Source organism: Arachis ipaensis, chromosome B5 (assembly GCF_059453495.1).
Source record: "Arachis ipaensis isolate K30076 ecotype BB chromosome B5, ASM5945349v1, whole genome shotgun sequence".
Lineage (NCBI taxonomy): Eukaryota > Viridiplantae > Streptophyta > Magnoliopsida > Fabales > Fabaceae > Arachis > Arachis ipaensis.
The window spans coordinates 139,870,311-139,886,014 of NC_142440.1; the positions used below are offsets into that span (position 1 = coordinate 139,870,311).

The 15,704-nt window shown below is 35.9% G+C and overlaps 1 pseudogene; it reads left to right on the forward strand.

The window, feature by feature from the left end:
* The first annotated feature begins 9,453 nt into the window (after window positions 1-9,453).
* Window positions 9,454-10,967, forward strand: LOC148565959 (uncharacterized; annotated as a pseudogene).
* Window positions 10,968-15,704: the final 4,737 nt, after the last annotated feature.

Here is a 15,704-nt window from a genome sequence, read left to right on the forward strand (position 1 = left end):
TTAAGAAATAATATAATTTCTAACTCAATTAAATATTATTTCATTTAAATTTTGTTTAATAAAAAAATTTATATAATTTTATGTATTATTCTTATAATGTCCTATAACAATTAAATAATACTTTAAAAATTAATGTCTTATTTTTATTTGAATTATGTATTAAAAAATTTCATTAAGGAAATATATTTTTTTTAAGCAAAATAATTTATCAATCTGATTGTATTACATAATATGTCTATATTTAATGTATGTCATTTGAATTGGCTGATGCGTCATTTTTTGTTATAGGTATAATACTAAAAAAAATTGTATTATTTAGTAAAACTTTTCTTCAATTTGTTATTGGCTTTATTTTCTATCATTATGCGTTTTATTTTAACACATCTAAAGACAGATTCATATATATAGCAACTAAAGAATTAGTACCTTTAAAGGTATCGTTGGTAATAAGTACTAACCTATTTATTTTTTTGTTTCTTCACGAACTTTGATTTCTAGGCCCTAATTATTTATTAACAGTCTTTTATATTTTTATTTTTAAGAAAATTAAAAAAATTTGATTTCAACATGGATAAAACTTTGAAAAAAAATGTCATTTTTGGAGAAAAATTTGAGCAGATAGTGTTTTGTTAATAGAAAGATTGGTGCCTTTATTTTGTAGATGTGATAGGTCAGCTTGCCTCTAAGAGTAACTTGGTCGAATTCACACGGGACAGGAAGCCGTCTAGTTATATCACCATAGAACTTGATGATCTTGAGTAATGCTTAATATCTTTTTGATAGTGGCTTTTGTTTTAAAATCTTATTTTGGAATTTTGTGCCTCTCTTTACTCTACAAGCATTGCTATTTTTTATAGGGGTGGACAGAAATTAAGGGTAATGTTGTGGCAGTTTTTTGCTTTTGATTTGCTCAAATATCTGGAAGAACAGCCGTGTCTTACCTATGTAGTTATTCTCCAAATGGGCAAGATGAAATTTTATAGTGGTTTGTTTATTTTACTGGTATTTGAATGCATGTTTTGTATCATCATATGCTTCTGGTATTTTCTTTAATTTGTTATGTCTTTTTGTAGGGGTCATGGGTGTTTCCAACACAAACTACAATTTGAAACTGTTTATCATTGTTGAGTTTTTTGGATTTCTTTACAAAGTACAGTGTATAGATCAGTAGTGTGGCCAGCAGAATATTTATACAAGGCTTTTGATTATTTAACTATTAGCAAATTTCATCAATTCTGATTTAAAAATGCAAGGGTGAACAAATTGGATCCTATTGACGGACAAGGCATAATGCCGCTGGTCTGTGATCAACTTGTTTCAGATGAGGAAGATTTTTTGCGTCTGTCAGTCTACAAAACAATTGTCGAGATAAAGGAGCATAATCAGGTAAAATTCTTTCTTTATTGGTCTTCCTTTTTTTCAATCATTAATTCTAATGTTTGTTGGATCATAATCTCAATTGTTGTGTTGTATCCTTGCATCCATCGATTTTAGGATGCTGTATTTGTTACTGCCGGGACGATTAAGGAAGTTGAGACCGAGTTTGGTTGGTGGTACAAAGGATGTAAGAAGTGTCGTCGCGGTTTAAGGGAACCTGAGAAAAGATATTTCTGTCCCAATTGCATTAGAGACTACGGATTCTATGTGCCAAGGTATGACTCACGATACTTCTTTAACATTCACACACTACATACTCTTTGTCTAAGAAAATAATTATATAAACTAATCATTTGTATTATTACTTGATAAATTTTGTTGTTGAGTTCTATCGTTCGTGATTCAGTTAGCCTAATAGGTTAAAGATAATTGATTTTAAACAAGGCTAACCATCTCTTTCAAAGCATAACATATAGCAAGAGTTAAACATAATTAACCAAATGAAACAGATTCATTGTCATTTAGAGATGGATAGGTATATCAATGTGTGTTTAGTTAAGAAATTAACTAAATTAATTAGTGATGACAAACATTATTTTTGGCAAAATAAATAATTAGAATTGTTTAATTAATAAGTATATGTTGCTAATTATTTATTATATGTTGCAGGCCAAAACTTAGTTCAGCAGCCCAAATTGATATGAAAATAATATAGCAAGGCTGGTGGCTAAATAAATAAATGAAGCCCATGAGGAAACAAGGCTGAAAAAATCAGAACGGGCAAAAAGAATGGATACCCGATCCAAGCCCGAATTGATTTCAATTCCCTCCATCTTGCTCCAACCAAAGCAACGTTCCTCTCCTCTCTAATCAAGTCACATCAAGACTTCAGAAAAATAAGAAAGGAAAAGAGAGAAAAAGCTTCCTCCATAAGCTAGTAACCAAAGAAACAAGAGAGAGAGAGAGTTGAAGCTTGAAGCACAGAAGCTAAAACAAAAAATCCAAACCAAATCAAGCTTAAGAAAGGTAATCCATCTCATCTTGCATGCATCAGATCTTCATCCCTTCTTCCCAACTCTCTGCTCTATCTGAAAATGGCATTCAAGGGAAAGTTGATCTCTGTTCTTCACTGCTACAAATCCACGGTCACAAGAGATTCTTGGGGACCAAGTTGCATCTCTATGGTTCAGATTTGGTTGACCATTAGAAGAAAATTTCGGTTACTCCTATATGGCTTTCGGTAAAGTTGGAGAAGTCAGAAGCAAAGTTTCCATTGTGAGGTTTAATAGAAAAAGTGAGACAGTGGGTTGGTGAAGCTCAAGGATCAAGGTGTTGACCTTGGAAGAAGAACTCAGCCACATGCAAGGAGATAAAAGAAGCTTGCTGTTCATTCAGAAAAAAAGGGAGAAAACCAGTGAATAGAGGTTTTGTTCTGTGAAGAGCTCTTTGAAGAAGTTCAACTAACTGGACAGTGTAACCTAATCAAAGGTGCATTCCGCCAGTATGAAGAACTGAATCAGAGGCTTGCTAATCTGGTTTTTAGCATAGCATAGAGGCTGTTGATGAAGTCAATCTCCTTCATGTTTTACAGATTGTAACTTACTTTTCAATGTATATCTTTCTGTAATTTCTTGAGTGAAAAGGCATATTGAGAGAGCTCAAGTAAAAGCCATGAGTGGAAAAAGGCTGAGTGATACACTTGAGAGAAAAGCCTAGAGTTATTTTCAGATTTCTTTAGGTATGTTTATGTCTTGTATCTTGTACCTGTAAGGTATCCCTTTCTTAGTTGGGTTAGCACTAAGAGGAATAGTTAGGTATTAGCATAGCCAATGTCAAGTTAGGTTAGAACTTGAGTGTGAAAGGATTGGGTCAATCCTGTGTTATTGGTGTATGTAATACTGTTAACTATAGTGAAATTCTTCTATAGTTGTGGAGGAGACTGGATGTAGGTTGTATAGCACAAGGCAACCGAACCAGGATACATGCTGGTGTTAGCTTTTCTCTTCTCTGCTGTGTTCTATTTTCTGATATTCATGAGACAAAAATAAAATGTCTCATAAATTTCCGCTGCTGAGTTCAAACAGAATCAGAATTACAAATTTGTTTAAAAGGGTAATAACAGAAACTAAAAGGAAGGCATAGATTCAACCCCCCTTCTCTAAGCCTACCACAACCTTCAATTGGTATCAGGAGCTAAGGTCTCAAGAATCAAGCTTAACCGCTTGGAGCAAAGATCCAATGGCGAACAATCTGGGCACAACCACAGTTGCTTACACCCTCACTGAAGGCCGGTCAAACAACCGGCCACCTTTCTTTAACGAAAAGAACTATTCCTACTGGAAAGAAAGGATAAGGATCTTCATCCAATCCATTGACTACAACTTATGGAAGGTCGTTGTGAGTGGTCCCAAGATCCCAACAAAAACAAGTGCTAATGGAGTGGTGACTCCGAAAGAAGAAGCTGAATGGAATGAAGATGACAAGAAGAAGATAGAGCTGAACGCTAAAGCAATCAACCTTCTTCACTGTGCTATCAGCTTTGAAGAGTACCGGAAGGTGTCTAGATGCAAGACAGCCAAAGAAATCTGGGAAAAACTCCAGGTTACACATGAAGACACTAAACAAGTCAAAGAAACGAGGATTGATATGCTGCAAAAAGAGTATGAGATGTTTAGCATGAAGGATGGAGAAAGCATTGATGAAGCATTTGAGAGATTCTCAATCATAATCAATAACCTTGATGCTATGGGTACAAACTATGCAGAACAAACCTTGGTGAGAAAACTCCTTAGAAGCCTCACAAAAGAGTGGGAAAACACTGTCACTGTCCTAACCGAGAGTAACAACATAAGTCCCATAACCTATGATGAGCTGAGAGGAAAACTCCTTGCCTATGAAGCCACACACACAAACACAGACTCAAAGAAAAAGGGAATAACCCTCAAGTCACAAATAGAACCGAAAGAGAGTGAGTCTAGTGATGGTATTTCAGATGACGAGCTTTTATTTTTTGCTAGGAGATTTAGAAGGATGATGAAAAGCAAGAGCAAATACAAGGGTTCAAGTTCAAAGGAGCAAAAGATAGACTTGAGCAAGGTGACGTGTCATCATTGCAAGGAGGCTGGGCACTTCAAATCAAACTGTCCAAAGCTCAAAAAGGAGGACAAAGGCAAGAAGGAAAGGAAGAGAGTACTCATGGCAGCTTGGGAAGATCTTGAGAATGACTCAAATGAAGAAGAAGAATCTGAAGGAGATGACAAAGACTGCTTCATGGCTGGAAACAACAATCTTGATGAGGTAAACTACTATGATTTGACCATTGAGGACTTGCATGTTATTATTGATGATCTCACTTTAAACACATCAAAACTGCTTGATAAATACAATGAGTGCAAATCTGAAAGAGATGTGTTAAGAGCTGAAAATGAATTTTTAAAAGAAAAAGTGAAGGAAACTGAATGTGCTTTAGACCTCATTGAAGAAAACATATTTCTAAAATCTGAACTTGAAAAATTAAAAGGAAAGCACATTGTGGATCCTTCTCATGAGTTAATTGCTGAAAATGAAAAATTAAATGATATGATTAAAAGGCTGAATGGTGACTTAGCAAAATTTGCTCAAGGTTCTAGCAACTTGGACAAATTACTTGCAAGTCAAAGACCATTGTTTGAAAAATCTGGTTTAGGCTACATAGCCAAGGAAGATGTAGTTTCTAACACTTCCTCTATAAAATTTGTGGCCTCTTCATCAAATACCAAATCCATACCAAACAAATCAGGTATCGGATATGTTTCAACATGTGAAGAAAAATCTGATGAAGAATACACAAATGAAGCTGAGCCTTCACCAAGAACTGGTCCGAGTTCAAACCGGCCAGGCTTGGGTTACATTTCGAAAAATGAGGCTGTTTTCAAGAAACCACCTTTTTACAACAAAACCTCATTTTCGAAAGGCAAAAATGTTCAAAAAAATTCTGGTGAAAATGCTTTTGCAAAGAGGAATAACTTTAATAAAAATCAGTTTGTCAAAAGAAATGCATCTCCTCCAAAAACCAGAAAATTTCAAAACTTTAATCATTTCAAGCAATATAACTCACATCAGTTTTAGCAACACACACCAAAAAATCATTGTATTAATTGCAAGAAATTTGGTCACTCATATGCACAATGCTTCATTGAAAAGAGAGTTGTAGGAAACAAAGTTTACAATGTTGTCTGTGATTTCAATGCACTTGGGCAACCAAGATGGATTAACTTCAAAGGATCCAAATTAATTTAGATACCTAAGGCTACTTGAAACTCATCATGCAGATTTGCCTAGCATCCAAGAACAAAAAGGACATGTGATACATGGATAGTGGATGTTCAAGGCACATGACTGGAAGGTCAACCTACTTCATCAAACTAAATAAGTATGATGGAGGTTTTGTGACCTTTGGAGATGATGGTAAAGGTAAAATCATTGTTGTTGGAAAAGTAAGTAATGAGCAATCTACTTTCATTGATGATGTACTTTTGGTATGTGGTTTAAAGCATAATCTTTTGAGTATAAGTCAGCTGTGTGATTTAGGATATTTAGTTGTTTTCAAAAGGCTTGAATGCTGTGTTGTTAATGAAAAGACAAATGAAGTGATGTTTGTTGCCAAGCATTTCAATAATATGTATGGACTTACTCTTGATGAACTAAAGGATCAAAATGTAGCTTGTCTTCACTATAAAGAATCTGAAAAGTGGTTATGGAACAAGAGATTGGGCCATGCAAGTATGTTTCAAATAAACAAACTTGTAAAGAAAGAGTTAGTGAGAGGTCTTCCTTTGATAAAGTTTGACAAAGACATCACTTGTGATGCTTGCCAAATGGGAAAACAAACCAAAAGTTCTTTTAAACCAAAGGAAGACATCTCTACTAAAAGACCACTTGAGTTGCTACACATTGATTTATTTGGTCCAACGAGAACTCAAAGCCTAGGTGGTAAACATTATGGTTTAGTAATTGTGGATGACTACACTAGGTTTGGTTGAGTTTTATTTCTTGCACACAAAAATGAAGCCTTTTCGGCCTTTGAACCTTTTTGCAAGAAAATTCAAAACGAAAAGGATTTGAAAATCTCTTCTATAAGAAGTGATCATGGAACTGAATTTGAAAACAATTTGTTTGAATCCTTTTGTGAGGAATTTGGAATATCTCACAACTTCTCTTGTCCAAGAACACCACAACAAAATGGTGTTGTGGAAAGAAGAAATAGAAGCATACAAGAGATGACAAGAGCTATGCTTTGTGAGAGTAATGTTCCAAAATTCCTTTGGGCTAAAGCGGTTAACACAGCTTTCCACATCTTGAATAGAACAATCATAAGGAAATTTTTGAAGAAAACCCCTTATGAACTTTGGAAAAGCTACCCACCAAACTTAGATTACTTGCACATCTTTGGATGCAAATGTTTTGTTTTAAATAACAAAGAAAATTTGGGGAAATTTGATCCAAAGGCTTATGAGTGTTTGTTTGTAGGATATTCCACAACTAGTAAAGCATATAGGGTTTATCATCAAGATGCTAGAATTATTGAAGAATCCATGCATGTTACATTTTGTGATACTAACTTGGTACAAAGTATTTTGGAAGATTGTGATGCAGGAAATCAAGCTCAAAAGGAAGTTGAAACTGCTCAAAATCAAAGAAAAGAAAATTCTGGACAAGCTGAACCAGAAACTGCAAATGCTGAAAATTCAAGAGACAATTCCATTTTGTCTCATGAATCTGAAGGAAACTCTGCAGCCAGCAGCGCCCAAAATCCCTTGGTGAATGAATCTGCCTCCAAGTCCACCAGACCTCGTGAATGGAGATTCTTGAAGAATTATCCTGAGGAATTTGTCATTGGGGACGTCTCTCATGGAGTGCAAACAAGGTCTTCCACTAGAAAGGCAAATGAAGGACCAAACATTGCCCTTCTTTCACAAATAGAGCCTCAAAACGTCAAGAAAGCACTTAGTGATCCTTCTTGGGTTAAAGCTATGGAGGATGAGCTTCTTGAGTTTGAAAAGAACCAAGTATGGACTTTGGTTCCAAGGCCAAGTGGAAAGAAAGTGACCGGTACCAAGTGGATTTTTCGGAACAAGTTGGGAGAAGATGGTAGCATTGCTAGAAACAAGGCAAGGCTAGTGGCACAAGGATATGACCAAGAAGAAGGAATAGACTTTGATGAATCCTTTGCCCCTGTTGCCCGAATGGAAGCCATAAGACTTCTCTTAGCTTATGCTGCATTTTGTGGTTTTAAATTATATCAAATGGATGTGAAATGTGCATTTTTAAATGGTGTGATAGATAGAGAAGTATATGTGGAGTAGCCTCCTGGTTTTGAAAATAAAGAGCATTCTAATCATATTTTTAAATTGTCTAAAGCTCTCTATGGTTTAAGACAAGCTCCTAGAGCTTGGTATGAGAGACTTAGCTCTTTTCTTTTGAAAAATGGTTTTCAAAGAAGCACCACCAATACAACTCTATTTATCAAGAATTCTAATGATTCTTTTATTCTAGTCCAAATATATGTTGATAACATTATTTTTGGATCAGCAAATGAATCCCTTTGTTCTGAATTTGGAAAACTCATGACAAGTGAATTTGACATGAGTATGATGGGTGAACTTAATTTCTTCCTTGGGCTGCAAATTAAACAAACTGAAAAAGGTATTTTCATTCATCAAGAGAAGTATGCCAAGGAATTAGTTAAGAAATTTGGTATGAAAAATGCCAAACCCATGGGAACTCCCATGCATCCTAATTCTAAATTAGATAAGGGAGAAAATGAGAAAGATGTTGATGAGACTAGGTATAGAGGAATGATTGGTTCTCTTATGTACTTAACTTCCTCTAGACCCGATATTGTGCAAAGTGTTAGATTGTGTTCTAGGTTCCAATCTAAACCAAAAGAGTCACATCTTTCTGCAGTTAAAAGGATCATTAGATATGTTCATGGCACATCCAATTTTGGTCTTTGGTATCCTAAGATTGATGATTTTTCCGCAGTTGGTTATTGTGATGTAGATTTTGCTGGTGATAGAGTTGATAGAAGGAGCACTTCTGGTTTATGTTGCTTCCTTGGGAAGTCCTTAAATGTATGGTCAAGTAAGAAGCAACTAACAGTGGCCCTTTCCGCTGCAGAGGCTGAATATATAGCTGCTTCTTCTTGTTGTTCTCAACTTTTATGGTTAAAAACGCAGCTTGCTGATTACAAATTAAATGCTGAAAATATTCTCCTGATGTGTGATAATATGAGTGCCATTAATATTTCTAAAAATTCAGTTTTGCACTCTAGGACTAAGCATATTGAAGTGAAATTTCACTCAATAAGAGAACATGTCCAAAAAGGGGATATTAGTATTCAATTTGTTAAATCAGAGGAGCAATTAGCAGATATTTTTATAAAACCATTAGCTGAGGATAGATTCTGCATGCTTAGGACTTGTCTAGGAATTTTGAGTTATGATTCTTTATTTGAAAAATGCTGATGTATTTGCTGGAGCTTTTTTTGTCTCATAAACAGGCATGAGACAATTCTGGGCAAGTGATGAATGCTTCCATCAAGTCAGCGTGTTCTGGGCTTGTTTCAGATGAACCTCAATCTGGGCCAACCTCAATATTCAGATCAAGAGTGGTCCAAATGTGTTTCATTAATTTCATATCACTTCAAGGCCCTAACATGAATGTTACAATCTTGTTTGTTATTTTTGATGACTTGTGTGCTTCATAAAAGGTTTTCACTAAATGTTTTGTGGCCCAAAAGGTTTTCAATTGGATTTAATTTTGGCCCAAAAAGTGTTTCAAGTTAATTTTGTTGTTTTTCAAAATTTTAAAATTAACTTCCTTTTTTTAAATTTAATTCAAATAAAATCTTTTTTTGTATGAGGTCATGTCTTTTCAAGTCTTTTCAAATGGTGATGCAGTTGCATGGTTTTGGAAATCTGCTTTTGGGTACGGTTACCAACACTCCATCTCTTCCCTCCATAACTCCTTCTTTATTCCATCGATTTTCACCACTACCCACATTACTCTCATTCATCTTAAATCACAAACCACCAAATGAGGAAGAAAACCATAGCACACAAGCCTCCTCAAGAAAAGGTGTACAAACTTCCTTCCAAACCTTCCACTCGCTCCCAAGACCGAACCTTCACACCTTCACCTTCTCCTCCTACCTCTCCTCCTCGCTCTGTTCCCATGGCGCGAACCAAAACCACTCCAAGGTACCCCGCTCCTGCCAAGCTGACGCCACCACCTAAGATGACGCCCTCCAAACCAAGCTCTTCGAAACCTGGCTCATCCAAAGGGAAGCGACCTGCTGTTGCAGAACCTGTTCCTGAGACAGCAAAACCTAAGTCAAGGTCTGTCCCTGTTCGATCACAAAGAGGTAACCCTCATCGCCCTCTCACATCTGTTAGAGAACCAGACATTGATCCTTTTGCTCACAAATCACACTACATGACATCTCACTCAGACTTCAACCCCTATCATTTCAAATCTGCCATGAACCATGACTTTTATGAGGGAGTCATTCAGTATCGTACTCTATGTCCATCTTTTCTGGCTGATTTACCTGATTTGAAAAAGAAAAGTTTTCCTTTTGTTGAAAATTTGGAATTTTTAGACTGGAATCACCTTTTCAAAATCAAAAAACCTGTATATCCTCAGTTGGTCAAAGAATTTTATGCAAACATGACTTACCATGAAGGAAGTGTGCACTCATATGTTAAGGGTAGAGACATTATCTTGAATAATGAAACTATCAGTGACTCCTTGAAGTACACTGATGTTGGGCCGTGTGCTTATACCTCTGTGAAATGGGATGATGGGGTTGCTATTTCTTACCATGATGCTTTGGCTCATATTTGTGAACATGTTTCCCTAATTGATGGCATCACACCCACTCACAAAGCCCTAGGATATGAACGTGCTCAGTTGCACCGAATTGTTAATCACATCTTGATTCCTCAAAGTGGTTCATATCAAAGGGTCTCTTACACTGACACACTTGTTTTGTATGCCCTAATCACTAAAACAGAAATCTCTTTTGCCTACTTGATGGCTAGATACATGTTTGATTCTGAAGTATAAAAGATAAAGCACTACCTTATGGCATGTTTTTAACTTGCATATTTGAAAATTTTGGTGTTGACCTGTCAAATGAGGATTATGAAAACAGACATTCATACCTAAAAGGGGGTGGTTCAGTGAAACAGCAAAAGGGACCAACTCGATCTGAGAGAGTGGTTTTAGATGATGATGATGAAGAGTTCATTCCAGATGACTCTCCTCCTCCTTCCACCGAAGGTACTTCCATCTCCACTGGGAAGAAATCTGTTTTGCTAAATGTGGTAAAGGATGTTGCTCAAGAATTTGTTTCCCAATCAAATCACTTGATTGAAATGAGCGAGGAACAAAGGAAATTAGCTAGAAAACATGAGAACTTTCTGAAGAAATCAAGGGATAGGGTGGCTGTACTCATGACCTTCATTGATAACCTTCACAATGATAAAGACATTGCCACTGATGTTGAAGAGGAAGCTGCTTCAGAGGGGAATGGTTCTGATGCCTAGGATTTGTCTCATAAAAACTGCGGCTGCTACTCATTTTTTGTCTCATAAACTCTGTTTTATTTTGCTACTGTTTGCTCTACTTTTGTTGTCTTGGATGACTGTAATAACTTTGAACACTAATGCACTTATGGGAGTTTAGTTAGTATTTTGGACTGTGCACTAACCTTTCGTGCAGGATTTATAGTGATGTTTTTGTTGTTCTTGCTTATTATCCACCCTTGATGACAAAAGGGGGAGTAATAGCAAGCATGCATGCTGGCATGCTATTCTGACTAAAGCTGCCTTTGATTACTGTTTTTTGTGGACTTTGTTTGACTGCAGCAGATTTTAAAAGCTTGATTTGCAAATGTTTGCAAATATTGTGAATTGTTGTGAATGAGGTTGGAAACTTGCTTTATATGTTGCTATCTTGACCCTGACCCTGTTGAGTTAAAGCTCTATTTTGGCCATTAAAACTATCACTGTTTGCTATATTTTTGGTTGGTACATAGCATCTGTTTGGTTCCATATAAGCATATGTAAACAGGAAAGAAGAGAAGAGCATAAATCCAGGGGGAGCAATTTTTGAAAAGGAAAGGGGGAGCAACATAAAAGCAAATGACAAAAATCAAAGGGAGTTTCTAAACCTTACTCAAACTCATTTCTTTTGCTTATTGCTTAAATCATGTTTGTCATCAAGGGGGAGATTGTTGAGTTAAGAAATTAACTAAATTAATTAGTGATGACAAATATTATTTTTGGCAAAATAAATAATTAGAATTGTTTAATTAATAAGTATATGTTGCCACTACAAGAAAATAAGCTTTTTGCCACGCTTTTAAAACGTGCCGAAAAGGGCAAAAAAACGTACCGATAGCTTTTCGCCACACTTTTTGAGCTATCGGCACGCTTTTAAAAGGGTCACATCTGCGAGCGTGCCGATAGCTCTATCGCCACGCGTTTTTTGATCTACTGGCACGCTTTGTTTTTTGCCACGCTTTGATTTATTGGCACGCTTAAAAGCGTGGCGGTATGTATAACACTGTAGCCACACTTTTAAAGCGTGCCTAAAAGTAAACATACATCCACGTTTTTAAAACGTGCCTAAAAGTAGACATACAGGCACGCTTTTAAAACGTGCCAAAAAATAGATATACAGCCACGCTTTTAAAGCGTGCCAAAATATGAAAACTTATCGTTACACTTTTAAAGCGTGGCCTAATCCTATTCAAATAAAAAAAAAGAAAAAATAGAAAATAGAATAAAAATACTAAAAAATTAATCTTCCATTGATTTATATGAATTATGTACATAATAAGATATGAATGAAACAATTAAGAAAAAATAAATTCAACTTCTAAAATAAACATTTAAAAGAATTAACAACTTTATACTAAAAAAAAAATCTAATCTAACTCCTAAACAACATCCAGCCTTTTCAGCAATCTTTGACGCTGACACCAGGGCTAAGGAACTTCGCACTTGGCAAGAATCTGAAGAGAGAAAAGTAAGAATGTGAACTGAATTGAAAGCCAAAGTAACCAGTGACTTAATGCATGTTGATCAGCACTTCAACATATAGATAAATGCATAAATCAATTGAAGTTATATATACTTACAGCAACAACAAAATCTTTAGCGGCAACAGCAAGAATATCAGCACAAAAACACAACACCAGGGCACAAGCTCTCTACTTGGGATTTTATGGTATCTATGACTTCAAAACCTCTAATAGAATTAGCATTAGGACCTGCTGTCATTTCTCCAGTAAAAGTTGATGTATCATCTAATAGCACTGATGCATCACATCCCCAAAACAAGAAATTATTAACAAAGAACTAAAATTAATTATTTCCTAAAACTAAGATTGAAATATTGTACGTATGGAATTCATTTATTTGCTACCTAAGAAATATAAGCTTCACTGTCAAGTTCTTCTTAAGTAAATTTAACATGGTTTTAAACTAGACTTGGTTTTAGCTTGTTATTAAGCAATTGAATCAAATGTTTGTTACTGAAAATTAAAAGTCCTCTGCCTTTTGTCAGTTTATTATTTGATTACATAATAAGCTACTAATAACAGACATTTCAGTTTACTGTCTTGAGAAGCTCCAAATGCTGTGCCATTTGTCATTGTTTAACCGAATCAAGAAAACACAAAACCCAAACTAGTTTAGAGAAATCAATGTATCTAACTGCAAACAAATAGAAGGAATAAGTAATAAACTAAACTAGTATTAGAGAAATCAATCATGCAAGACATGAAAATTAACACCTACCATCATGTTTCTAAAGGACAATTTAGAAAGCGACTTTCACCTCGAAGTTGGCGTCTCTGGACTTGGCGGCCTTCTTTTCTCGGCAGCAATGGCAAGAGTTGATCAGCACTTTAATATATAGATAAATGCATAAATCGAACGACATAAGATGCACAACACAAAGTAATAGCAAAAGCAAATCTTATTCTATATTAATCAATACTTCAGCAGAAGAACAAAAGTACAATCTTAATTACACGTAGCAGATTCACAAGAATCAATATATTTAAGAGGAAATCACAGGAATGTTCAGCAATCTTTATGGAATATCCAATGTGCAGGTGGGAAAAAAATATATCAATACATTTAAGAGTTTTCCCCTTGAATAACAATAAGATCAAGTAGAAAGGGTTCTGGTAATAACAATAAGATCAAGTAACTACAAGATACCATGAACGTCATTAATTGTGACATACCTTGAATACCATATCAAAGTGTTGCTGCTGCCCAACATCTGTGACATATATAATCCATTCAGCCTTCTCTTCATTCGGCTACTGATTTAGTACACTTTAGAAAAACAGCAAGCAGTAACAAATTTAGAAAAATCATATAAAATCCATCTTTGGTTGGATTCTCCTAAATTTTGGTGTGGTTGAACTAGACTTACACATCTTTTACCCAGTTCAAATCCCAGAGCATTTTCACTTCTCTAGAAAAAGTTATGCCTCTCGAAATATGGTTTTGTTTTAAGAAAAGGGAGCTGTCACAGCAGTCAACCAGCTCAAGGTTTTCAAAACTGAAATAACTTGTACTCTATATATATTTCCAAACTAATATTAATATTGAAGATAAAACAATGCAGAACTTGAAGCTTAACACATCGCATATTTCCAAACTATTTCCCAATGAAAGTAACTAATAATAATAAACATCTATATTCACCGAAAGTATTAAACATTTGATTAAAAACATTAACCTTGCACTTTTATCACAAATCAGTAACATTTGAACCCAATTGAACATTGAGAAAAAAAAATTAACTGAAATTCCAAAATTCAAAATAAAAAAAGGATAACAAGAGGAATAATGAATTACCTTGAGATAAGCATATAGGTTAGGGCAAGCAATGCAGGCAATGGGAGAAATGACGCTGCCATTGCAGAGCTTGAGGACCTCTTCAGCTACGGTCACCCTTTCTGCAAATAACAAGGCAAAAACAATGAAATTCAAATTCCTCAACCAGAAAACATCAGAGAGGTTGAAAAGAGAGAACAAAATCCCCTCATATCTTATAAAAGAGGACACTAGGCTCAACACCAGAACAAGATGGAATAAGGTGTTCATCGATAATAGTCATCATATGGTGCGGATATGAAATAACTCAGATTCAACTTTGTTCATATACTTTTTAGTCATATATGTAGCCACTATCAATACCTGAAGTTCAAAGAGAAACTACTTTTTATCCCTGCCATCAAGTGTGTGCGCTACACAAATCAGTTGCAAGTTGTAACACTCTTTTTAATAAAATTCTATGTTTAAATTTTAACAGAATTTGCACTTTATGTTTAATTTGCTACACTATATGTTTAATTTGCAGAACAATATAACATATTTTGGAGTTACCATTGGCAGGGTTGCTAACAGAATTGGAGGAGCTCAGTTTACATTAAATGGAATACACTACAAATTGATTGCTAATGAAGGAAACTGCATCTATCAAACAGTTCTAAGTTCTACTGCAACCAGTTCACTTGTATTGACCATACTTTAAGTTCTACTGCAACCAGTTCAAATAGTTATGGCAATCCACTATTGTCATTCAGGCTATTGAAACAAAGTTACTCTGATACCATAAAACAAAATACAATTTCAAACACAAAGCAGTTAAAAACGTTAAGAAGGTAATAAACCTGAAATTCTCAGCGGTCCAAAATAGAGGAACAGAGAAACAGAAAATCAGAGGGAAGAAAGACGTACAATGAGGGTTTGCGAGAAAGAGCGCACGCTGCGCTGAGGGAGTAGGAGGGCCAACGAGGGTTAGATAGAGTGAAGCAGAGGATGCTCCACGAAATAGCGAGGGTGAAGCAGAAGATGCTCCGCCAAACGGTGTCGTCGCAGCAGAGGGTTTTGCCCCAAACGGCGTCGTGGCAGATGAAGTTCCACCAAAAGACGGTGTGGAGAACAAGGAGGAGCCTGAACTCGCGGCACCGAAAATGGAAGAACCCGAACTCGAAGCTGCCGCAGTGGAAGCCAAAGAAGCAGATCCGAACAAAGACGGAGCTGGAGCAGGAGCCAAGCAGATGCGGTCGCGGACCCAAAACCAAAGGAAAATGACGGCGCACAGGCTGCGGAGGAGGAAGGTAGTAGTGGCGCGCTGCTTCCTCCTGCGGTGGAGGATGAAGAAGCGAATAAAAAAGAGAATGGACGAGAAGAAGCAGCGGAGCTAGGGTTTGCGATGGCAGTAGTGGATGAGAAGAGGGAAGAGGGTTGCGT